Consider the following 25,311-nt stretch of genomic DNA (forward strand, 5'->3'; position numbering starts at 1 on the left):
TGAAAAATCTACACTGAATCCTGGGAGAAAGTAGATGGAATAAAAGAGATGCCAGGTAGCTGCTGAAGGAGACAGATGGCCTGAAATCTTGCTGGTAAACCACAAGCCTTGTGATAAAGTATAAAATAATAGGAATGGGTTAATTTAAGATCTAAGAGCTAGCTAGAAATATGCTTAAGCTATTGACCAAACAGTGTTGTAATTAATACAGTTTCTGTGTGATTATTTAGGGTCTGGTGTCCAGAAACAAATGAACAGCCTCCACCTACACTCCCCAGCATTGAACAGCCCACCATCATCTGTTATCTGGCTCTGCACATGGTTGGGTATCCCTTACCTAGAGCTCTGCTGTAAGCCCCAGCCCCATTACCAGGAATCCTGTTTCAGATTTAATCAAACCAAAGACTCTGTGTTCAAGGCATTTAGCAGACTCCCTCCTCTCTCCAATAATTCTGATGCTTCCTAGTATTCAGAAGCCTTGGTTGAAAGCTTCTCCTCTCACAAGCATGAACAGTTTTGGGAGTGAGGTGTCTCAATTAAAAGAAGATTCTAAGGCTGAAGTTTTGAGGTGGGGTCATGTTATTTGAAAGAACTTTGGAGTGATATGGTGTGATGGTTTAGATTTGCTTTGGTAACATATGCCTCTTTTTTTTTTAACTTATGCTGCTGGGCTGGAGTCTGTTTTAATAGGTATTTACAGTTGCCCCCAATGTTTGGGAATATACAGACAGACAAGGGAAAGCAAATGGGACAGACCCATAGAGGGACATCAGGGGATGTAACAGAGTCAGGAGCAGTAGGGGGAGACACTGCTCTGCTCCACACTGCCTGAAGCTCACTCCCATCCTCAGTTCCCTGGCCCTTTATGACGTCAATCCCAATTCTTGACTTCCCTGCAGGAAAGAATTTCAGGACAAGCCATTAGGAAGCAGAGCTGGGGATTAGTTTGTTTGTTAAGCATTTTCAGCAAATTTAAGAACAGGAGTTAGTGGGCATGGAGACACGTAGGGAAGGAGTGAGGCCCACTCCGGAGCACTAGGGTGGGCTGCCCAGGAGAGAGTCATTACGGAGTGACTTTGCAGTTGCTTTTGGTGCCTTCTAAAGTTAACCTCAAGGTTTACTAAGGAGTTCAAATAAGATCACAGGAGGGGTCCTAGGTATTGGATGGGATCCCTGTAGGTAGGGTAAAGGCCTAGGTCACAGCATTGCAGGGAAGTCAGGGTCTTCTACTGTCAATAAAGGTTTACCCATTTAAGGTCTCCGGAAGTATCTGAGAACAGCTGAAGGCTGCATTCATGGGCATGTAGGTTTGGGCATGGTGCATGGTTTGCTGCTGTTTGAACACTCTTCTCTGTACAGTTGCTATGTTGGCAACCTTCACAGCAAAGGCTCTCAATTGTGCTGTGCTGGGATTTCGGATTCCTTAGCCTATCCTCTAGCTAGAACATCTGGGTCTCCTATGTCAGGTTCTCAGAGGGAATGGTGATTTCCAATGGTCAAGTCCTACAAAGAGATCCCTGCTCCACTTCGGGAGTGGAATAGGCTTTGTCCTACAGTGTTTCCCTCTTTGGTATTTTAACTCTCTTGTTTACATCTCAGGCCTCATTTCATCTTCTAACCTGATAACCTACATTTTGGTTGTCATGGCAAGCAGCAACCTGACTTGTTAGCCTGGGTGTTCTTTCAGATTTTAGATTCAGCATCAGTCTGTCTACATATGGATTCCCTCCTCTGGGTCACTTTCCCCAGTGTCTGTCTGTCCTCCCTCCCTCCCTCCCTCCCTCCCTCCCTCCCTCCCTCCCTCCCTCCCTCCCTCCATTCCTCCCTCCCTTCCTTCCTGTGCACAAGAGAGTGTACATGTGTCTTCCTTCCTTCCTCCCTCCCTCCCTCCCTCCCTCCCTCCCTCCCTCCCTCCCTCCCTTCCTTCCTGTGCACAAGAGAGTGTACATGTGTCTTCCTCCCTCCCTCCCTCCCTCCCTCCCTCCCTCCCTCCCTCCCTTCCATCCTTCTTTCCTGTACACAAGAGGGTGTACATGTGTGTAAATGCATGTAAAGATCAGAGATCAACCACGAGTTTTGTACCTCTGGTGTCAAACGTTTTTGTTGCTGTTGTAGAGAAGGTCTCTCATCGACTAGAACCCACCTATTTGTCTAGGATGGCTGCACAGGGATCCTGTTTCTGACTCCACAACTCTGGGACGGGATCACGCTCAGGTGACTGTTCACCAAGCTCTGTAGTGGACACCCTGCTCACAGACATAACTGAAGGAGGGCTGTATTTGTGGAGGCTACTCTCCAATGGCTCTGTTAAAACGTGGTCTGCTCTCTTCATATTTTAGTGGCCACAGCTTCAAGGCCAGAATCAGGCTAATCTCAGGAACAAAAAAGATGTTTTCTTAACTACAAATGGTGAAAACACACTTTAGGTAAGATTTTTATAAACACCTGTTTCCTGTGACTAGCAGGGCAGAGATTGACTTTGAAAATCAACTTCAAGGGACAATGTCATCTGAAATTACAGGACCCCAGAGACTTACTAAACAGAAAAGTCATAGTTTACAGACTCTAAAAGCTAAGCGAAACTTGGAGGAGAACCATTCTAGTTTTGTAGTCCTCTTACCGCCCACTAAGGACAAAGTAAGGGTGAAAAAGGCTTCCTGTCACAGAGTGCATTAATTCACGCGGCATGGTTGGCAGGATATTTCTTGGGACCTCTCCGTGACAGATTGCCAAATGATTAGTGTCATCAAGTTGACAGGATCCAGACTCACCTGGGAGAGAGACTTCAGGCATGAGGGTGGGAAGATTATCTTGTTTACTTAACTGATGTTCAAGGGCCTAACTGTGGGCCATACCATTCCCTGAGCAGGGGACCCTGAGCTATACACATCGATCTGGGCAGCAGCATCCTCCACACCCCTAAGTCCTGGTTACGGATGTGATGGGAATCAGATGCTTAAGGCGTTTGCTGTCCTGCCTTCTCTGACGTGATCTCTGAGCCAGAACAAACCCATTTCTCCTGAGGCTGCTTTTGTCATAGCTACAGGAACAGAAAGTAAGAGGCTATCTAGCGACAAACTAAGGCTTATAGTGTGGTAGAGAGTAACTGCCCTAGGGTGGGCGCACAGTTTAAAACAGAAGAATTCAATGTCCTGTCAACGAAATGCTTCTGAGTCATTGAATTTTCAGAAAATTCCAGTTTCTTGCCATCTATTCCACAAACTGTCGGTAGAGGGCAGCTGAAGGCTCTTGGCGAAAAGCAGGCGCCATTGGAGCCCCAGTGGCCACCGCAGCGACCGTGCTACTCCAAAGCCAGAGCTTGAGGAGGGCGGAGCCGGAGGCGGGAGGCCAGAGCAAGAGAGCACCGCGTGGGAGGACTGCGCAGAGCCAGGCATGTGTACTGACGGTGCACGGCAGTGACACTGTGCTGGTGGTTGCAAGGCTGTGCAGAGCCGGGGCGGGTGCACAAGGCAGTGAGGGGCAGAGTAGGGCACAGGACGTTGCACTGGGCATTGCACTGGGCGTTGCACTGGAGGTGCAGGGCTCTGGGTTTTGCAAGGGGCGTGCTGTACTCTGGGCGGTGCACAGGGGCGGTGCGGGGCGCAGGGCAGCTGACAGCGTCATCACCCGGGAGCAGCGCGCGCTCCGCCTCAGCAGCCACTGCATCGCGCCGCGCTCAGCGGGTCCCGGAGCTGCGCCTGGAGACTAGCCGCGCTGAGCGGGCTCTCCCCAGGTAAGCGACCTCGGCTCTCAGCTGGAGCTGGATGCAGCTCGCGGGTGCCGGGCGCTTTTTTGCAAGTCCCGGGAGCCAGATTACTCTTCGGGGCTGAAGAACAGTATGCATCCCAGAACTGGGAGAGGGGGACCATCCAGCCTTATCCTGCATCCTCCAGGAGGGGAGGGGAGGGGTGAGCACGAAGCCGTAGCTCTGTTGGGAGAATATTAGAATGAACATAACATTGCTTTGAAAGAGCAAAACCTCTGGGTTTTACACAGATTAGGGATCCCGTCCTAATATGAGTTGCGGTTGGGAAAATCCTTCGACTGCAGGCATTGTCATGAATGCGGAAGTGGATCCCGTCGATTTAGGAAAAGTCACGGAAAGAGAGACAGCAAGAGAAAGAAGCTTTCTGAGTCGAGAAGAGACCGCTGGGGGATTCCTCATGCTTGGAACCCGGCCTCTAGACTTAATGCTCCGGAAAGAGACCCGCCTCAGCGTCTCCTTTCCCATTTTAAAGATCAGGCTTGGGATATCCACGGGACTCCCTTTCTGCTCCCGGTGGGAAACTGGGAGCCCAGGCAAGGCTAGGTGTAAGAATGTGGGTCTCCATCAGAGGACAATGACAGATGGCTGCCTAGGGGTTGGACTTCACCCTGTTGTGCAGTTTCACGTCCCAGTTCAGATTCTTTGGGGTTGGGGGAGTCTTTGGCACTGAACACCCCGCGCCTCAGTTGTTCCATGCTTCCAAAGGTGGAACACAGTGTAACTTGAGTGGAGGAATTCGTGCACAGCCCGCCTTGCTTAGGGATTTATTTCATGTTCTGGTCCTTGGGTTACCTTTAAATTGGCCCCCAGGCATGCTGGTTTATCCTAGCAGAAGTTTTATGATTTGCTTAAAAAAAAAACCCATAAAATCTTATTTTAAAGGGATATTTTGTAAGTAACAATAAAAGAGCTGAAGTATTTTACATCTCAAATCATCCCAAATGTGCTCTTTCCCACTGGCATTTGGATTCGAGGAGGTGGAGTGGGCGGGAGAGAAAAGAGGAGGATAAAATTAGAATAAATTTAACTAATTTGTATGGGAATCATACTTTTTTATTGCTGTTGCCTGCGATTGCAGACTGTTCAGTTTTATCTGTGCTAGTCCTTTATATTCGAGAGGCCCCTGAGCTGGGACACAAGAAGACACAACAACCCCACGTCCCCCATCCCCAATTTATCTGAGAAACAGAAGATGCCTCAGAGTGGAGGCCCATTTGACTGAGGCCGTGGTATTTCGTGGCTGTCCCCAGGAGAGCACAGGCCAGGGATGGAGAGAGCGAGGGCTAGCTGCTGAGTAGCCAGGCTCAGAATCTCTGCTCACTGCTCAGTTTTCTTGTGCTGGAAACCAATCTGCAGGGCTTATTCAGAAACCTCTAGAAGCTTATGTTGTGATTGCTTTAGTAGGGATGCTCCTGAGGTCTGGGACACACAAGTTGAAAGGCATGCTGGGGACTCCAGCAGCTGGCTAGCAACCAGCCTTGCCAACAGAACTATTTCGGCCTGAGAATGGCAGATGGGGACCTTGCTACCAGCTTCACATATGTGTTCCAGCCTCGCCAGCACACGTAATTCTGTATTTCACTAGAAACGACTTATTCTCATCACAAATGGCAGGACATCAGATGGAACAACCCAACTCTCTGAAATAATGGGGCTTGTTTCATAAAGAAAGAAATTTTGCCTCTCGTAGTCAAACCTTTATTGCTCATCCTCAACAGTTAAGGGATGGCTGGCACGTTGAAAGCAGTTGATGGGTTTAGACAAAAAGCATCACATGTCCAAGATAAATGCAGTATGCTTTTGCAGCAGAGAATTTCCATTTGTCAAAGAGAGCATCTGGTCACCCCTGGTGGGAAGGCTCTGCCACTCGCCTGTCGAAAGTACTCGGCGTTGACTTTTCAGCACAGTCAGCCAGTGTCCTGTCCTCCCTCTCACAGGAGCGTCAGTATCTCTATTGATCGTCTGTTCTTCTGGCAGGGGCACATTGGCCAGGGACAGATGTCTTTTCAGGACTAAACTGATTTCTATGGCATTAATTGATTTGGGTAATGATTTCTCCAGGGAACATTTCAAAAAATGAAGATGATAATTTCCATGTTGTCAAAATTGCTGATGTTCTCTCTCGCCTTCCTTCCCTCCCTCCCTCCTTCCTTCTTTCCTTCTCTCCTTCCTGGTCCCCTGTCTGTGTGTTTGTGTGCAAGGGGTGAGCACCTGTGGGGGGTACATGTGCAAACGCGTGCGTGTACATTCATTAGAGTGATGACCGGAGATCACTGTCGAGGGGCTTCTTTGGTGGCACTCTGACTTGTTTTTTGAGGCAGAGTCTCTGACTGAACTTGGAGCTCACTGATTGATTAAGTTGCTGGCAGTGAGCCTCGAGGACCCTCCTGACTCTGTCTCCTGGATTACAAACACTAACTGCTGTCCCTGGCTTTTTTATGTGGGTGCCACGGATCTGAATTCAGGTTTTCTTTCTTCCTACACTTGAGCCATACTGACTGAGCCATCTCTTCAGACCCTGGGGCTCTTTTAAAAGTTAAATTTACGAATGCCTGCACACATAGTTAGGCATCAACGTAATGTTATCTCATTGCTTTTAAATAGCGCTTTAGTTTTTAATTACGTGGCAGGCAAGTGTCTCTTCCGTGACTTGGTGAAAAGTTCTTGAAGAGACGGGAACGGATGTCTTCTCTCTTTTCTTTTCTGTTGCTTCTGGCAAGTTCTGAAAAGATTCCTTACAGTCCTCTCCCTGGGGCAGCAAATGCTTCCCTGAAAATCAGTGCTGTCCAATGGACGTGGAACCGGGAGTGCTAACATGCGGGATTCAAATTGCATTGTTAGTCACACCAGAAGAGAAAAAAGGAGCAGGTGAAATCAATTTTGATATTTTCAGATTTAGTATCTTACATGTTAAAACTAACCAATTAAAGGTTTAGTCAGCATGAAGCACCAATATTTTTTCCTTCTTTTATTTCCCCATGATAAATCTTAGATCCTCAAGGGCATCGCAATACAGATCAGCTACTCAGTGTGACCAGTGGCTAGTAAAAGCTAGCAGAGGCCAATGGAATGGCTTAGTGGGTAAGGGTGCCTGCCACCAAGCCTATTGACCAGAGGTCAACCCTGGGATTCACATGGTGGGAGGAGAGAACCAACTCTTACATATTGTCCTCTGACCTCCTAACACGTATATGTGGAGGCTAGAGGACCGTTCCAGGAGTTCTTATTATTTTGGGACAGCGTCTCTCATTGAATCTGGAACGCATTATTTGATTAGACTAGCTTGCCGCCTAGCCCCAAGGCTCCATGCATTTCCACTTCTTCATCATTGGGATTACAAATGTGTGCCATGTTCTAGCTTTTTATGAACACTGGGCATCAAACTCAGGTTCTGTTCGCAGAACAGCACTGTACTGACTGAGCTGTCTGCTCAGCCCTCTGTGTACTTCTCTGCCAGTAAATAAAGAGGACCAGCTCAAATAATTGCCATGATCCTATGAGAATTAGCTGTCTGCATCCAATCTTCCTGGAGACTAGAGGTCTTTATTGCAGAAGCCAGGGATAGGCACCAGCTCTGTCCTAGGAGGTACTTAAACTGTCCTGGGTTTGCTTCAGCCAAGCTTCCTATTTAGTGCCTCTACTGAGGAAGAACCAGCAAACTCTTTGCTAAATTCATGCACGTTGAACAGGCAGTGGTTTGCTGTGTGACTCGATACGGTGTCTCTGATCTTTGGGTGCTATTTACCACCAATATGAGTATTATCAGTGTTTAAATATGCTTATTTTGACGTCATTAGATAAGGTTCGTGTGAAATGTAGCTCTCTACACTTGACTCTCGGAACCTGCCTGCAGCTTGAAACAGCGTCGCGAATGACCTGAACGCAAAGGTTTCAATGTGATTCGGCAGGCCAGTCAGGACTGGAGAGGCACCTACTGGTGCCCCTGGGATCTCCTGCTCAGAATTCCTAATGGAAGACTTTGAAAGAGAGCAGCATTTGTGTCAAAAAACTTCAGGCAAAAAAATTCCAAAGCTAGTTAATGTCTGGAAAAGAATTATTTTTCTTTGAAAATGGAAAAACTCAGGAACCTTCCATTAGGGCTTTATACAATGATTATCCACATGTCCACTCACCCACACATGAACAGTCATATACCCTGCACACCCATGTACTCACAAACACACACACACACATCCATAAACACACACATCCAAACACTTACACAAACCCAATACCCACATATCCATATATCCACACACCCACAAAACCACAACTCACACATCCCCACACCCACATATCCATATACCACACACCTATATACCCATACACTCATATGCCCATATAGCCACATTCCCACACACTCATATACCCACATATCTACAACCCCCCCACATACCCATATTTCCACATGTCCAAACACCCACACATCCACATATTAACACAACCACATACCTACACAACCACATACCATAATCCACACACCCACACATTCATATTTCCATATGTCCACACACCCATCTACCTGCATATCCATACCCACACTCCTGCACACCCATACATCCATACCCCAACACCCTACCCACATATCTACATACCTGCATATCTTCATACAACCACACACACATATAGCCACCTACCCAATTACCCACCTGTACACACTCTCTCATAAACAGACATACAACACTTCCTTCTTCAATGTTTCCAGAGGAGTAGGGTCAGTCATACATCAAAGATTTAAGAATTCTTTAGGGAGGAGGAAGCTTCCTACCTGTGGCCCTTAGATTTCCAGGTGTTTGTGTGTGTGTGTTTGATGCTGGGCTTGAACTTCAGCTGGCTTCTTATTGTAGCAGCTTTGGAACTTTTGGGTTTGGGGGCTGATCTGAGAGAAGACGGTCAGAACCCATGCCTCTGCATCCAAGGCAAAGTCATCCAGCTCTCTGTGGCATTCAAATCTAATCCTTGAGGACATCCCAGCTCAAGGCAGAACCTTCATAAGCATGGACTCCCTTTTCCAGTGTGACCACCTAGCCCCAACTACACTAACTATACACATCCGAGGTCAGTAGGTTGCCTTCCTCTTCTCATCAATGAAACGGTTCCCCGAGACTTGAAGAGAGATATCTATCACTGCCCTCCCCATGCTTAATAGTTGTCCAAGCATCTCACTTCTTTGTCTTGACCTTTGCCCTCTCTCTTAGGACCTCTTTGAGCTTCACTGGTGGTTACCAGATACTAGAAAGCAGAGGAGAGAAGATGGGGAGGAGTGGGTTCTTGCTCACTGATAGGAGCAAGGAGTGCCATGGCCCAACAACAATCTCAGATAGCAATAGCAAACTGCCCATCTCAACAAGCAAGGAGAACTGACGTGCAAAGTTAGTTCTCACCCTAAAACAATGTCTGAGGAGAGGGAGATGCTTAGCCTGATACATGACATTTTCAGGTATCAACACTCAACATGCTACATCAATTATTTGTGTGTGTTTGTATCTGTCAATTATATGTAAAATTAAAACAAATTTAATTAAAAATTTAAAAGGATGAGCTAGGGAGATGGCTTCGTCGGGGAGGTGCTTGCATCACCTTCAGGGGCTCAAACGCAGGTGAGTAAATATGCAGTGTGGTGGCGTGAGTTTGTGATCTCAGTGCTGAGGAGATAGAGACAAGAGGATGCCTGGGACTCACTGGACAGCCCTTCTAGTCAAATACGTGGGTACCAGGCCAGTGGGAGACCTTGTGTCAAAGGACTGGATAGCATTTCTGAGGGTGATGCTTATCTCACTTCTGTGCACACCCAAGTGCAACCGTGCACATATGAGCATGTATATACACCCCCCTACACACACACATGCACTTAAATTTTAATTGAGAACAGTGAATGGAAAGAAAACATGTATGCCCCTCACGAGCCCTGCATGACCATGGTAGTGAGGTAGGTGCAAAGAGGAGCGTGGAATTACCGGCTGGTGGAAATGGCTGGGTGACCTAGATTTGTAAAGCTCCTAAATCACCTACATTATCGTGATGGCCAAGCAAGCATTTTGTTTGGTGTTTTGATTTTCCCAGGCGGGTTCACATGGAAAGAATAGGGAGGGGATAGGGAGTTACCTCCCTGTTCTTGTGTCCTTTGAATGCTTGTCTGAATCCTGTTTGTGCGTGTAGTAAATTCAGCAATTTTGATGGGGGGGGATAAATTGTGTCATTGGAACAGATATCTAAACAGAAGCAAATGTAAATATGGGAGAGAGTGTAATAACCTGAGAGCAGGGAGGATTTTTCTAACCTGAGATACTAAAAAGAGAAGATTTGCTAAGTTGGATTCATACATGTGATGGTTTGAATGGAACTGGCCCCCATAATCTCACAGGGAGTGGCACTATTAAGAGATGTGGCTTTGTTGGAGTGAGCATGACCTTGTTGGAGGAACTGTGTCACTGTAGGGGCGGACTTTGAGGTCTCGTTTGCTCAAACTTTACTTACTGTGATCAAGATGCAATCAGTACCGTGTCCACCTGCATGCCGCCATTCTCCCCACCAGGATGATAATGGGCCGGACCTCTGAACTATAAGCAAGCCCAACTTAAATATTTGCTTACAAGAGTTGCCATAGTCATGGTGTCTCTTCGCAGCAATGCAACCTCAAACCAAGACAACGCATATTCTGCATTTTTGCCCAAATAGAAACAGCATCAGCAAATAGAATTCACAACCTATTTCAGTTAACCTGATTTCTTAATTGGGTGGTTTTCGTGGCTTAGACTCATCAGAATCCCTTGAGGGGTTTGTGGAGCTCACAGCCCTAAGACTGGAGCTGAAGTGTAGTTTAGTGATACAGCCATTAGCTGACAGGCAAGAACTCTGGGCTTGATCCTCAGAATTGCAAAAGAAAAATAAACAGGTAGCCAGACAGGCAGGCAGACAGACAGACAAACAGACAAAAAACCCTAAATTGCTGGTTTCAGTACTTCAATCAGCAGGTCTGATTCAAAATCTAGATGCTGGTGACCCTGTTTGGCCATGAGACATTTGAGAGGAACTTTGTGTAGACCAGGCTGGCTTCAAACTCCCAGAGACCTACTTCAAAACACAAAGGATAATAGTATAGTCTCCTTGTGTACTAGGAGGTATCTGAACAGAGAACAAGAACTTTTAACGTGAAAAGATGTTCTCTGTCAGAGTCAAACGCAGGTATTTTGAACCACCAGAAAGAAACAAAGAATTTGACAACATACCGCAGCAGGCAAACTTGAGGAATCAGCGTTCACATCCCATGGGAGGTGAGAAAGCAGAGAAACTGGCAGTGATTTTGGATTGGAAAGTGAAAATGTACTAAGGTTAAGATTGGCTATGTCCTTTAACCATAGCAGTACCATGCATAAGAGATTTTTCTCCACAGGTATGGTTTTAAAGATGAAATATTTATATAAAAATGGTTATTGATGGAATAAAAGACTTCCAACACCATGGACTTCTGAACAGCTTATAGTGAGCAAACTGCAATCTCAGGAGACCAGTACTGGACAGATGGTAGGCTAGAACTGGACAGACAGCCTGGACAGAGGGCATAGTTTCGTCTCTCTAACTCCCTACCTCTGGTTGATCTCTCCCTCCAACTGTGGACCCCTGGATTGTTCCCTCACCATGGTTCTAGGCCTAAGTGTCTGCCCAAGACATTAGCTTGCAGCTAAAGATTTCCTCCTCTCTTACACACTTGGAAGAGAGTGCTTCTGGCAACTGAGCAAGTTGCCAGTTTGAATCCGTGTGAAGCAGTGAACCTGCTCTGTGCAGTCTGGGAAGACGATGGAGTTCGTTTGTCTTACGCGGTTTGCTTTCCTAATGATGAGTAGTGTCATTTTTGTATCGGTAATGTTTTGAGATGTTTAGATAGTGACATTCTGAAAATTTACTCTTTTGTGATTTCCGTCTTTTAGACGAGTTCTAGCCTCCCTGAGACTTCTTAATGAAAATACAAGTCAAGCTTTAGGGTAAAGACAGCCCTGAGACTGCCAAAGGGACCCAAACCTAGCACTGTGGAAACTCATAGAAAGTATGTGCCTGGGACTAGTAATATGTCTCAGTGGGAAAGCTCTCATGCAAGCATGAAGACCTGAGTTCAGATCCTCAGAACCCACTTGAAAGCATCATGGTAGCACACGCCTATAGTACCAATGTTCCTACAAGAAGACGGGAGGATGGGAGAATTTCCAGATGCTCTCAGACCAGCTAATGAAGGGGTGAACAGCAAAGAGACCCCAGCTCAAACAAAGGAGGAAGGTCGGGACTGACACTTGAAGTTGTTTACACACACACACACACACACACACACACACACACACACAGAGAGAGAGAGAGAGAGAGAGAGAGAGAGAGAGAGACAGAGAGAGACAGAGAGAGACAGAGAGAGAGAAACACAGAGAGATTATCAGCCTTTCTTTTCAACCATACACCCAGCCGCACACGTACTATAAATGCATGTGCATATACAGACACACAGATCTCCACCCTATGTACACAAACACACCTTCCTTGTTACCTTTCCAGAAGGGTCTAGAGCAGAGGTTCTCAACCTTCCTAGTGCTGCAACCCTTTAATACAGTTCCTCATGTTGTGGTGACCCTGACCATAAAATTAATTCGTTGCAACTTTATTAACTGTAATTTTGCTACTGTTAGGAACCCTAATGTAAATATCTGATATGCAGGATAACTGATATGTGATCCCTTGGGGTCATGACCCACAGGTTGAAAATTACTGGTCTAGAGACTTATCAGACCTCAGACCAAGGATTCCCTGTAGAGTGATGCTTTCTTTCCCCTATTATCCCTCTGCTAGGAACACTCAATATCATCTTATCATTTCATTCCTCCTTCCTGAGATGCACAGAGCCCAAGGCAGCCTGACCTCAATGTCTGGTGGCCTGGCTTTTCCTCACTAGACTAAGCAGGAACTCTTATCTCTGGCTGGACTGAAATGGGAGCTATCCCAGGATGCAGGTGTAACCTGTGATTCCCCCCCCCCCCCACACACACACCTTAGTGTGTCAGCTCAGCCACTACACAACAGTGTAGGTGTGTTCTGCTCGCCTCTTGGTATGGGTTTTCAGCGAAGCACCTACAATGCCTTTGGTGAGTCAAAGGATGCTCAGCTGTCATAGGATTGCTTTTCTCAGTTGCATGTGATACAGACTTGAAAGCTGCTTGGCCGTGTCATGGGGAGTGTTGGAACCCAGGGCCCCATGCTCAGGGGCTGCAGGCCTCCACTGGTTTTCAAGGCTTCCTGGATTTGCTGTCCTGACCATGCCTGGGTGTGGCATTCCATGAGTGAAGACTCTGCAGCTAATATCTGGATATTAATAATGAATAGCACGTTTCCTCAGCTCTCAGACCTCATCTTTCTGGTCCTCTAGGATACTGGGTCTTCTTTCTTAGCCCCTGCATGTTGAACTTGAGTTGAAACACCCCATCCTCAGTCTCACTTCCTTTATCTGGAGAATGAGGCCATTGGTGCTGGGTCACCCTCAGACTCTTGCTGGGTGTGTGTGGGGTAGGGAGAATGGGTGTATCTGTAGGTGTGTATACATGTTCATATATGGGCTGGTGGGCGTTCATATGGCAATAAGAAGTCAAACTCAGGTGTCATTCCTCTGGAGTCAATATCCCTTGTTTTATGGGAAGGGTCTCTCACTGGACTTGGAACCTGCTGATTCAGCTAGGCTGGCTGGCTAATAGGCTCCATGGATCTGCCTGTCTCTACCTCCCCAGTGCTAGGATTATAAGCTTTAACCCGGTACCACTGCGGCATATTTGTGTGGATTCCAGGACTTGGGCTTGGTTTCTCAAACCTGCATAGCCTGTACTTTACCTCTTAATGGTGCCCCTCTGCCCATCACTAGTTGCTGTTGATGCCCTACTGTTTTCTGTTGATTTAGTCTGCACTTCCCTTGCTTCAGGCCTGCTTTGTCCCTCTGCAGAATACCAAGGCTCTCTGCAAGAGCAGCCCACTGTCCTTGGGTAGCCCGGTGATGCTGGCTGTGCTTTCTTCTGGTATCCTTTTGTGTGGCCTCCCCTTGCTGACAGTAGCTCTCCCCCTATCATCTGAAAGGCTCACACTACCCCCTCCCAGCAGAATGTGCAGCCTTGAACCAGCTGAGATGATTTTTCAACAGAGAGCCATGGGTAGGACCAGAGCAGCAGCTCCACTGTCTTGCTATGGTGGCAATGACCTAATCCCCTGCTATTGTAGCTTAGGGCTCACTAGAGAGATCCACTCATGGGGCTGGAGGGATGGCTCTGCAACTACCAGCATACACTGATCTTAAGGTGACCCCAGCTTGGGTCCCAGCACCCACATTGGGCAGTTCACAACTGCTTGTGACTCCAGCTCCAGGGGACTCCAGTGCCTCCAAGGGCATCAGCACTTGTGCACAGACATACAAATACTTTAAAAAAAAGAAGTCTGAAGGGGGGCACCAAGTCACCAAAACCCATTACCACATACCACAGTATGAAAGGTGCCAGAGTAGAAAACACGGGCACTAGGGTAGAACTCCGTGCCCAGGGACTGTCTCCCACAGTCGGCTGATTAGTCCAACCCTTCTCAGTTTGTTCCTTAGAAGCATAGCGTAGATTCATTCATGCCCTGAACAGACTGTTTGTACACACTTCCCGTGGGCTCTCAATTCTCACCCCTGGGGGTCCAGCAGCAGCAATGAATGGATCAGATAAAAAAAAAACAAACAACCATGGATAGCTTTTTAAAAGCAGAGGTAGAAACAAACTTCAAAACAAGGAAACAGTGCAGGGAGCCAAGAAGGCCCCTTTGCTCCAGCTTTGAGAAAGAGGAAGCCACAAACCACCATTTGGCTGTAAATAGAGGCAGCTTGGCTAGAGACATTCTGGTTGAGAAGGCTGATGTTTGAGCCTGTGGGAGGTCAGGATGGGAGCCCCATAGATGACTAGAGAAACAGTGGTCTGGGGAGAGGACTACCCAATAGAAAGGTCCTGAGAGAGGAGCATGCTTGGTGTGACCAGGAGCGGTGGAAACTTGTGTGGCTGGGAAGAAATGAGCTAGGGCCATGGGGAATTAGCCACCTGGGCGACAGCTTCAGAAAGGCTGGTACTAGATATAGAAGCTTGGAGAACTGGCAGTGGCAGTGGAGAGCGACCTGTGGGTGGTATCACCTGAGGGTGTTGCTGATGGAGTTGGTGTGAAGTCTGGGGGCATGTGGGGGTAAGGAAGACGCCAGGGTGTTTGTCCTGGGTAATCGGAAGGATCCTGCTGATGGTACCTGAGATAAGGATGCTGCAGGGGAGTCTCGCATGGCTGTGGGGGAACTCAGCTTTGCCCAGATGCAATGCTCTTGGAGGAGTCAGGGAAGTCATGTCTACAGTCTAGGAGGAAGGTCCTGGCCGTAGGTTGTGAAGTTGGCAGTTGTTGGCATAGGGGTGGTGTTTGAGTCCATGAAGGCATCCACCTGTGCTGTGGTGGAGAGCCAATGAGTAACTAGGGCTGGGGAGGAAGGGAGGGAGGGAGGGAAGAAGTGAGGGAAGGAGGGAGGAAGTCCTGGTTAGGGATGCAGAACTCATCTTCCCATCCTTCTCTATTCTTCCCCATCCTGGAGGAGCTGTTCTCAGAATGCACTGGAATTGCTGGCATCTTATAGCTAGGCTCCTGTCTCTAGGCCTGCCCTCCTGCTGGGTCTTCACAGTGGTTGTTTTGATGGAAGTGGAATGCTGTGGCTTCCCTGTATGAGCTACCTGGTGGCTTCCCATTCAGTTCAGATCACGCCTGATACCTAGCCCACTCCCTCGAGTCTCCATAGGACCTGTTTGTTCCTGTCTGTGCCTTTGCTGACTATATATACTTTATCCATAGGAAGGCTCCCCTTTGTTTCCAGAGTCCCTCAGCCCCTGCCTGTGTCTGCACCTGCTGCTCAGTGCTGGACAGGTCCCGTCCCCTCCACATCACCTCTCTTGGAACATTGCCCAAGCATCCTGCTTATTCTATCATACCATATGTTCTTGGACTGGATGGGGCATGTTACATTGACTTGTCTTAATCAAATGGACCCACACTGATGGAGACCTTCCATGTGGAAGTGTTGTGTAACAATTGGATTTTCAAGCTTTTAATTGTGCAGATAGGAGCGTTTTAATTCTTATTACATCTGTATCTATCTATCTATCTATCTATCTATCTATCTATCTATCTATCTATCTATCATCTATCTACCTACCTACCTACCTATCTACCTATGTTTTGTGTGTGTGAGTGTTTGCACATGAACATGTACAGGGTGTAGCTTTGGGGTATTGGTTTTCTTCTACCATGTAGGCTTAAGGGATGGAATTCAGGTCAGTGCTTGGCAGCTGAGCAATCTCACTGGCCCAGAGGATAGAAGTTCTTCTCTCTCTCTCTCTCTCTCTCTCTCTCTCTCTCTCTCTCTCTCCCTCCCTCCGTCCCTCCCTCCCTCCCTCCCCCCTCTCTCCATCCCTCCTTTTCTCCTTCCCTTCCTCCCTCTATTTCTCTCCCCATCCCTCCTTTTTCCCTCCCTTCCTCCCTCTGTCTCTCTCTCCCTTCCTTCTTCCTCCCTTTGTTCCCTGCTCCTCTTTCTCCTCATCCTCCTTCTTTGCTCCTGAAAGCTCTGGGACATTCTCTGCCAGTGCTCAAGTTTCTTACATAAGATGGGATGATATTAGCATATAATCTCTATATAACCTTCCTATGTTATATCTCTGGGATCCTCATGACACCTAAGACAATACAAATCTATGTAATGAGGAAAAAAATGAAAGTTTGGTATGAAGTTAATATTTTTAAATAGTACCTGGAAGGGATGGGGACAAGTTCATTTGGTAGAGTGCTTGCCTGCAAGCATGAAGTCCTAGGTTTGATTCCTGGGGTCATAAACCAATACATCTTTTTTTTGGACATTTTTGATCTCAGGTTGGTGTAATCTATGACCACTGACCCCATGAATGTTGAAGGACACCTGTGAGGCTGCTATGTATGCTCATGTACCATGTATGTTCAGGTACCATATGTGCTCATATACGTCTTCTCAGGATGCTCTTTCCCCATCATGATTGGTTTCTCAAAGAAGATAATGATTTTTAATTGAGTTTATTATTTTTGAGGCAGAGTCTCATGTAGCCCAGGCTGTCCTGGAACTCTTCATGTAGCTGTGGATGGCCTTTAAATTCTGACCCTCCTGCCTCCTCCTTCAAGTGCTGGGATCACCGGTGTATACAACTGTCTTAGTTACTGTTTTATTGGTGTGAAAGGAACCATGACCAAGACAATTCCAATACAAGGAAACTTTTAAATGGGGACTTGCTTACATTTTCAGAGGGTTTTCTCTTATTGTGGTGGGAAGCAGACAGGCATGGTGCAGGAACAGTAGCTGAGAGCAGAGATCCATAGACAACAGGCAGAAAGAGAGAGAGAGAGAGAGAGAGAGAGAGAGAGAGAGAGAGAGAGAGAGAGACAGAGACAGAAAGGCAGACAGAGACAGAGAGACAGAGAGAGGTCTGGGTCTGGTATGGGCTTTTTAAACCGCAAAGCCCCTTCCCAGTGACACACCTCCTCCAACAAGGCCACACCTCCTAATCCTTTTAGAATAGTTTGTCAACTGAGCACTAAGCTTGAAAACAGATGAGCCAAACAAAGTCCATTTTCATTCAGACCACCACAGCCACCATGCCAAATTTTGGCTATAGCTTAAGCCTTTGGTTACTGCATTAAGCCACTGTATGTTAGTGCTTGCTTCCACGGCCACCCTCATCTTCATATGACATATTAGGGTCTGCTGACCCCACAGGTCTTAAGTATGAAAACCTAAAGGCTTCCTGCCTGCAACTGCCAGCCGCTTCCAGATTCAGCTCCTCCACCGCAACACTGACAAGGGGCACAACGATGACAAATGATGTAACTCAAAAAGGTGGCACAGGCGATGAATTTACTCAGTCTGCTCCTGCCGTGATGATAAGCTGCTTACATGTGGCTTTCATTTCAGTCAACACCGCCATCTTGGGGGAATTTGCTCTTCCACGGACTTCTTCAGAGAACTTTGCTCTTATTTTGCTCCTTGCCACTGATTTTATTGAGCGTACAGTGGATTCTCTCAGCAAATAACCAACAAATAGGAGTGTTTCCTAGGCACCCAACCCAGTCTTGAGACAGTGAGCTACATAATGGTGGATGGCCCCAGTGCACTAGCCTCCCATGTCTAAGAAGAGAGCGGAGGAGACAGAGGGGGAAGAGGATGAGAAGGGATGAGGAGAAGAAAGAGAAGGAGAGGGAAGAGAAGGGGTGGCAGAGAGGAGGAACAGGTACACACAAACACAAAAATAATCCCAAGAGAAGAATACATGTCCCCAAGAGCTGTGCTATTGTAAGAACCTCATTCTAGAGAGTACCAAAGAGATGACCTGAGATACATGTAAGCATGTGTGTGTTCGTCCAAGTGTTTTGTAAACCCCTCCTCCTGATGACTTCTAATAATGCTGCTCCTGGACTGCTGTGATTGCCCTCTCTCTTCCTGCAGGACACAGAGAACGAGTTCTCAGCCACCGGGTATACATGCTGGTGTGATGTTTGCCTCCAGCAAGCAAATAAACATTTCCCCCAGCCGTTTGTGGCTTTGCCGTTTTATGATCAAGTTTTTGAGCTTTAGTCATTTTTATATAGGCACATATTAACCCTGTGTATTGATGGACTTCTTTATGACATATTTGACCCTGTACATAATATATCTTGTCATATTCATCCTCCATTGTCCTCTTGTCCCCTGCCACTCCTAATGATCCTTTCCCCTACTAGTCTCTCTCTCTCTCTCTCTCTCCCTGTCGAGTTTAATTAGGGATTTTAAAACTTAATTTGACTTACTTTTTATTGTATGTGTATGTGTGTGTGCTCATGTGTGTCACAGTGAGGTATGGAGGTCAGCGGACACTTGGAGTGATTTCTCTCTCCATCACGTGGGTCTTCAGGCACAGTAGCAAGTGCCTTTACCTGCTGAACCACTTGCTGGCCCTTTATAAGTTTGTTTAACAGGACCCTGGGAGGGTTTGTTTGCAACTGCTTAGGCCAGTGTTCACAAGCTTGAAGATCCGTGGGACATCATGCGCTTAAAGTTGATGGAGAGAGACAGGTGGGCAATGCAGACCCTAGATGTCCCGTGCCAGTCATGCAGGACATTTAGAAATGTATTTTTTGACTTATTTCTTTCTCTATGACAGAGTCATATAACCCAGACCGGTTTTGAACTCTTGAACCTCTTGCCTTTACCTCTTGAATACTGGGATTAGAGATGTGAGCTACCACATCCTTCCTGTAACCACATTTAAACAATTTAAAAAAATGGAAGTGAGAAAGATGCCTCAGAGATGAAAGGCACTTGTCACCAAGTCTGATGACCTAAGCCCCATCCCAGGAACCCACAAGACAAAGGAGAGAACTGACTCCCAGAATTGTCCTCTGACCCCCACATGCACACCACAACTGTCTCCCTTAGCATGCACAGGTAATAAATAAATATAAAGACAGAGGTGGTATTGATTTAAATAATATGTGTATAAAAGTAAGTATTATCATTTTAATGTGTGATCTTTACAGAATTGGGGGTGAGCTGTCTGAGTCAAAAGCCTCCAAACGCATACAGCTTCCCAGTAGCTGGTAGCCAGAATGTTTGAAAGGGTGAACTTGGCACTAAGTGTTGTGGCCACACTCACAGCTTCTCACCATCATTAACAATATCAAATTAAAGTCGGGAGACAGGCATGCGTTTTCATTGGTCTTCTGGAGAAATTAGATTGAGGAAGTGACTGTCAGACCAGATTAGACCTCTGCTATTTATACTGTGTAATACAATGACGGGAGGAGCGTGTTTGCCTGGCTAGTACCAACATTTTCACTGACACTTCTGCTAAAGAATTAGGAAAAAACTTTGCAAATATAGTCTTACATATTTTTATTGTTGGGAAAACCTTCACAGCATACAATCTGCATTAACCATTTCGGGTGCACAGTTTAGCATTAATTCAGCTGTGTTGTTGGACAGCAGTACCACACAGATCCCATTGCCGGAACTCTCCGTCTTACATGGCCAAAATGCCATCCTTACCCCACACCTTCTGTTAGCCCCACAACCCTATTCTGTGTCCTGTCTCTATAAATTTGAACATAACTTACATTTCATCGCAGATGAAAACATGGGATCTGTGCATGTGTTTTTCATGTTGGTGTGTGTGCAGGTTCATGCATGCATGCATATTTTGAAGACACAGTCTACTTCATGTCTTAATACAGGGTCTCCCATTAGCCTGAAGCGCTCCCATTTGGCTAGAGCAGCTGGTCAGCAAACCCCAGGGCTCTTCCCATCTTTCATCCCCAGTGCTAGGATCCTAAGTGTTGGCCATCACACAAGGATATTTTTGTTGTTTTGTTTTGTTTTGCTTTTTGAGACTGGGTTTCTCTGTGTAACATTTCTGGCTGTCCTAGAACTCTCTCTGTAGACCAGGCTAGCCTCAAACTCACAGAGATCTGCCTCCCTTGCCTCTCAAGTGCTGGGATTAAAGGCGTGCACCACTGCCACTGGGCATTGAACTACTGAGCCATCTTCTGAGCTCCAGCATCATTGTAACCCATTTATCTTACTCTTGCTGTCCTCTAGGTTGGTGTGCACTGTTGGGGTTTCTTTCCTTCCCCAAGCCGGATGGTGCTCTTTCTCCATTATGTGTTGGATCTGGCTTATTATCCATTTATTGTCCAGGGAGGTTTGAAAGGCGTTCACCTCCCAGCTATTGTGAATAACGGTGGTTGCAAATATTTGAGGAACAGTGGTCAACTGGCTGCCCACATTCTGTGAAATGGAGTTACTGGATCCCATAATAATTCTCTATTTAGCTTTCTCCAAAGAGGTAGCCCCATATTTTAGCTCCACCATCATGGTGAAAATGTTTCTGTTTTCCTACATCTTTGTCATCATTAGTTATCATCTTTAAAAAAAAATCATGTGTGTATGTGGGGAATGTGCATGTTGAGTATGGGTGCCTGTGGGAGGGGGCTGTTTCAGGCTGTAGTGAACTATCCAATTTGGATGTAACGAACTGAACTAATGTCCTTTTGAAGAACAACAAACACTCTTAACTCTTAACTGCTGAACCGTTTCTTCAGCCCTCATTTATTATTATTTTTACTTTCTTTTTTATTTTTGTTATTTTGAGAGAGTGTAAGGCAGTGCTTCATTCTGGTTTGGGTTTCTGCATCAATGGCTGGTGTTAGGTCCTCTTCTCCTGCTTTAGAGAGATGTTTGTGGAGATCCCTTGTTGGCACTTTGCTTTGTTTATCTTTTGCTTGCTTGGTTGCAGACATTCTTGGCATCTGGAGGGTGCTAGGTCCTCCTGAGATTGTATGTCAGCACTCTTAAGCTTCTCAGTGATATTCTTGTTGGGCAGAGGTTGAATGAGGCCTGACTTAGCTACTTACATGAGATGGTAAGGGGTCTTAGTGGTTCAAAACAATCTTTAAAAACAGGAGAACGAACTTGGAACACTCATACCCCCATCCACAAATTTATCTCAAAGTTTCAAAAATCAAAACAATGTGACACTAGCGTGTGCAGAGACCCAGGAACCAATGGAGTAGAAGTGAGAATCCAGAAACACAGGCTCGTGTTTACAGTTGAATGATTGGTGTAGGAAGTTTTTCTGTCTATGTCTTGTTTTCATTGGTTGAATAAAGAAACTGCCTTAACCTGTTGATAGGGCAACACTTAGGTAGGCAGAGTAGACAGAACTGAATGCTGGGAAGAATGGCAGAGAGAGAGAGCCGCCATGGAGCCAACAGGTCAGACATGCTAAATCTTTCCCGGTAAGCCACGACCTCGTGGTGAACACAGATTATTAGAAATGGGTTAAATCAAGATGTGAGAGTTGGCCAATAGGAGGCTAGAGTTAATGGCCCAGGCAGTGTTTAAATGAATATAGTTTCTGTGTGATTATTTCGGGTGTAAATTTAGTGGGGTGGCCGAAACAAAGGACCCGCTCTCCCTACAACAAATGATAGTTATTTTTTTTTATTTGTATATATGTGTGTGTATGAGTGTATGAGGATGCACACATGCTCATGGGGTCCAGAATATCTCTTGGAGCTGGAGTCCCAGGTGGATGTGAGCTGCCCGACATGAGTGCTGGTAACTGAACTCAGGTCCTCTGAAAGAGCAATGAGCACTCTTAACCACTGAGCCATCTCACTAACTCCCAGGTGAGATACTTTTAACAAGGGTCCTACACTATCAATAGGAAAATGTGGGAACAAATGATGGCGGGACAGCTGGATACCCGGAAGGAAGAGAATGCAGCCTGAAACTCAGCTTATACCTTATGCGAGAATTAGCTCATTGTGGATCAGCAAGAAGAGCTAAAACCGTAGACTCTTAGAAGACACATGGGAAATTTCCATGACCTTGTATTTAGAGATGAGGTCTCAGATATGGAGCCAAAGAAATTTTAAAACTCCTTTCCAGTGACTTGCTATCTTGGTGCATTTTATTTGGCCTGGCCTGGTATGCATGGGTAGCCTTGTCCTCCTGTTCCTGACAGTGAGTGAGGCCCTCAGGCCAGCATCACCCCATTGCATCACGGGCTGGTTCCATATGTACAGAGTCCTGGGTCCCAGAGGCCTCTGCCCTTTAGTGTTCCTCCTCCCAGGGGTCAGCATGCTGCACTGAACATTGATAACTGGTCCTTTAACCAGAAGGAAGTGTTGTTATTTATGTCATTTTCCTTGTTCACTGCTTTTACCAACATGAAAGAATAGAAACAAAGAAGATCTCACAAATGCAACCAGGATCTGGCCAGTCTGGTCTCTGTCCTAAGAGCCTGTCGTAGTCTCCTGACATCTTGCTTTTAGCCAAGGTTAAGCTATGAGCTTATTTGTCTCATAAAAGCAATTGACCTGAAATAACAGCACGGAAACTCTTACATCTTAATTTAACCCATTTCTATTGATCTGTGTATGCCCAAGAGTCTGTGGCTTACCAGGTAAAGTTCTGGCATCTGTCTTTGGCGGGGGGGGGGGGGAGGGGGCTAGATGGCTTCTTCCTGACTCCGCCTCCTTTCTTCCAGCACTCAGTTTAGTTTCCCTGCCTAGTTCTGTTCTACCCTATCAGGCCCAGCCAGTTTCTTTATTAACCAGTGGTATTCACAGCATACAGAGGAAATCCCACATCATTTTATGTTGGCCCATGGGTCTTGATGTGCATGATGGAGAGCCGCATCCAGCGATAGCGGTCTTGATGGTAGCATCCTGAGCTGGCACAAGGCATAGTGCATATGTACACATGACATAGCTTTTGTCCTTCCTATTAAGCCACAAGATTCAGTAGTGGGATTGCCACCCCAATTTTGACAGAAGCGGATTCTCAAATTCCCAGTGTTAACGCTAGAGCCATAAGGAGTTTTTACCCTCTCAAGTCCTGGACTAAAACCCCGAGGGACAGTGAAATCATATCAAAGTCATAGCACTGCTAAAAATAATTCACCTGTCATGTTTATACCCCCCAAAATGCAGTGTATTCAAGGAAGCAGGTAAATTAAATTTTACAAATTTAACTGAGAATGATTTGGGGGGAAAATTCCAAATAATCTAAAATGTTGCAAACAGCAAATTAATCCTCAGTCAGGAAAGTATGATGGGAACAGGTGTCCTTTCCTGCACAGATGGTCCATCCTGTTGTCTACCCCTGTGTGACATCCTGTCCATGGAGTCCCTTGACAGGAGCTGGAAAAAAACCAAAGGCAAAGAATGGAGCACCGATTTCAAAGTTTAGAACAAATGGCTACAAGCTCTAGAGAATTTAAATATTGCAGTCTGCCGGGCGGTGGTGGTGCACGCCTTTAATCCCAGCACTTGGGAGGCAGAGGCAGGCGGATCTCTGTGAGTTCGAGACCAGCCTGGTCTACAAGAGCTAGTTCCAGGACAGGCTCCAAAAACCACAGAGAAACCCTGTCTCGAAAATAAATAAATAAATAAATATCTGTTTATCTATCTGTCTATCTCTATCTGTCTGTCTGTCTGTCTGTCTGTCTGTCTATCTATCTATCATCCCTCCCTCCTCCCTCTGCTCCTTTCTCTGAATAAAGACAACCCTGCCACATGCATACTGGATTCCTGGGACTCCTGGATCCTCCCAGATGTATTTCATGGTTTAGCCTACACTGACTCTGGTTGCAGGTATTTCCTACCCTAAGCCCTGTACGACTCTGTAGTCTTCTTTCTCCTTTATTTAGCTACCGCGTTTCTTAAAGAGAGCTCCGCATTCCTTGTCTGGTCTGTGGCTCTCTCTTTCATGCTCATGACTCCCGTACTCTTTCCGACATGACTTCTTCATGCCCTGACTTCTGCCATTCACTCCCCCCCCCCCGTGCATGTCTTGAATTGCCTCACTTTGTCTTCATGCGACTACCACATTTCCAAACTCAAGGGCTTGCTGTCTCTTTCCTAGCTGGTCCTATGTACACCTAGCCATCCACCTGAGAGTCAGACCACAGATCCTTGTGGAATCCGTAGAACTTTACGAATCTAAACCTTCAGATTTCAATTCTATGCCAATTTTAAGTGAAGAAAAACGTTATTGAGAATGATCTAGATAACCACCTTATGTAACGGCACGGTGTTTGCGTCAGTTTCCCCACCCCCTATGACAAGATGTTCCACTTTCGTAGTCCCCAGCAGGCAACTGTCAAGTTTAATCAGGCTGTAGTCTGCACATTCTCCCTAGCCCTTTTGCTTCCTGTAGAAATGTCTTTACTCTGCAGGAGGCTTCTCACAGTGCGAGTGTTCAGGTTGGTCCCATTATCTGTCTACTGGGAACACAACCTGGCCTGTTGTTTTTCCCGGGTTTGTTTCACAAAGGGTTCATTTCTGTTTCTCCGTGTCTAGGAGCGATTTTTAGATCCAGCAGACACCATATAACACACAGACGATTACTGCTTCTTTCAGTGTCTTTCTTAAGGAACAACTTTACAGAGGTACAATCCACTCAATTAAAACCTATGAGTCAGTGGTTTCGGTGGATTTCCAGGACTGGGCCCACTGCCAGCATTAATAGTAGAGGATCTCCATTGTTGTAAAGGGGCCCATGCCTGATCAATCGCCTCTCGTCCCCCAGTGTCTACCCACCGTATCCCAGGGTAGCCACAGATAGATGTTCTGCCAGTCCATCAACCATCTGGCACTGTAACAAACAGCAGAGATAATCAATTTAGGGAGAGAAAAAATTTCGTGTTGACTCACACGTTTTAGGGATTCCATCCGGTGATTGGTTGATAACTCCCTGCTCTGAGCCTGGATGATATTTCATGGTGGGAATGTGGGATGGAGAAAAAGAGAAGAGGGACGAGACTGTGGTCCCTCCATCTCCTTTGAGAACGAACCCTCAGTGCTCCCTAAACTTCTCACTGTACCCCATTTCTTAAAGGTTCCACAGCCATTAACACAAAGCCATTTAGAAGATATGCATGAATCTGATGCAGGCTTTTGCTTTA

General features: G+C 46.3%; 1 protein-coding gene across 1 annotated transcript in view; it reads left to right on the forward strand.

Annotated features, from left to right (window-relative positions):
• Positions 1-3,254: 3,254 nt before the first annotated feature.
• Positions 3,255-25,311, forward strand: part of Diras2 (DIRAS family GTPase 2) — a 30,641-nt gene continuing 8,584 nt past the window's right edge. Inside the window, exon 1 of the mRNA XM_075969634.1 lies at positions 3,255-3,733. The gene's annotated coding sequence lies outside the window, so the exon portion shown is untranslated. The remainder of the gene's footprint in view (positions 3,734-25,311) is intronic.

The sequence above is a fragment of the Microtus pennsylvanicus genome, chromosome 4 (assembly GCF_037038515.1).
Source record: "Microtus pennsylvanicus isolate mMicPen1 chromosome 4, mMicPen1.hap1, whole genome shotgun sequence".
NCBI lineage: Eukaryota > Metazoa > Chordata > Mammalia > Rodentia > Cricetidae > Microtus > Microtus pennsylvanicus.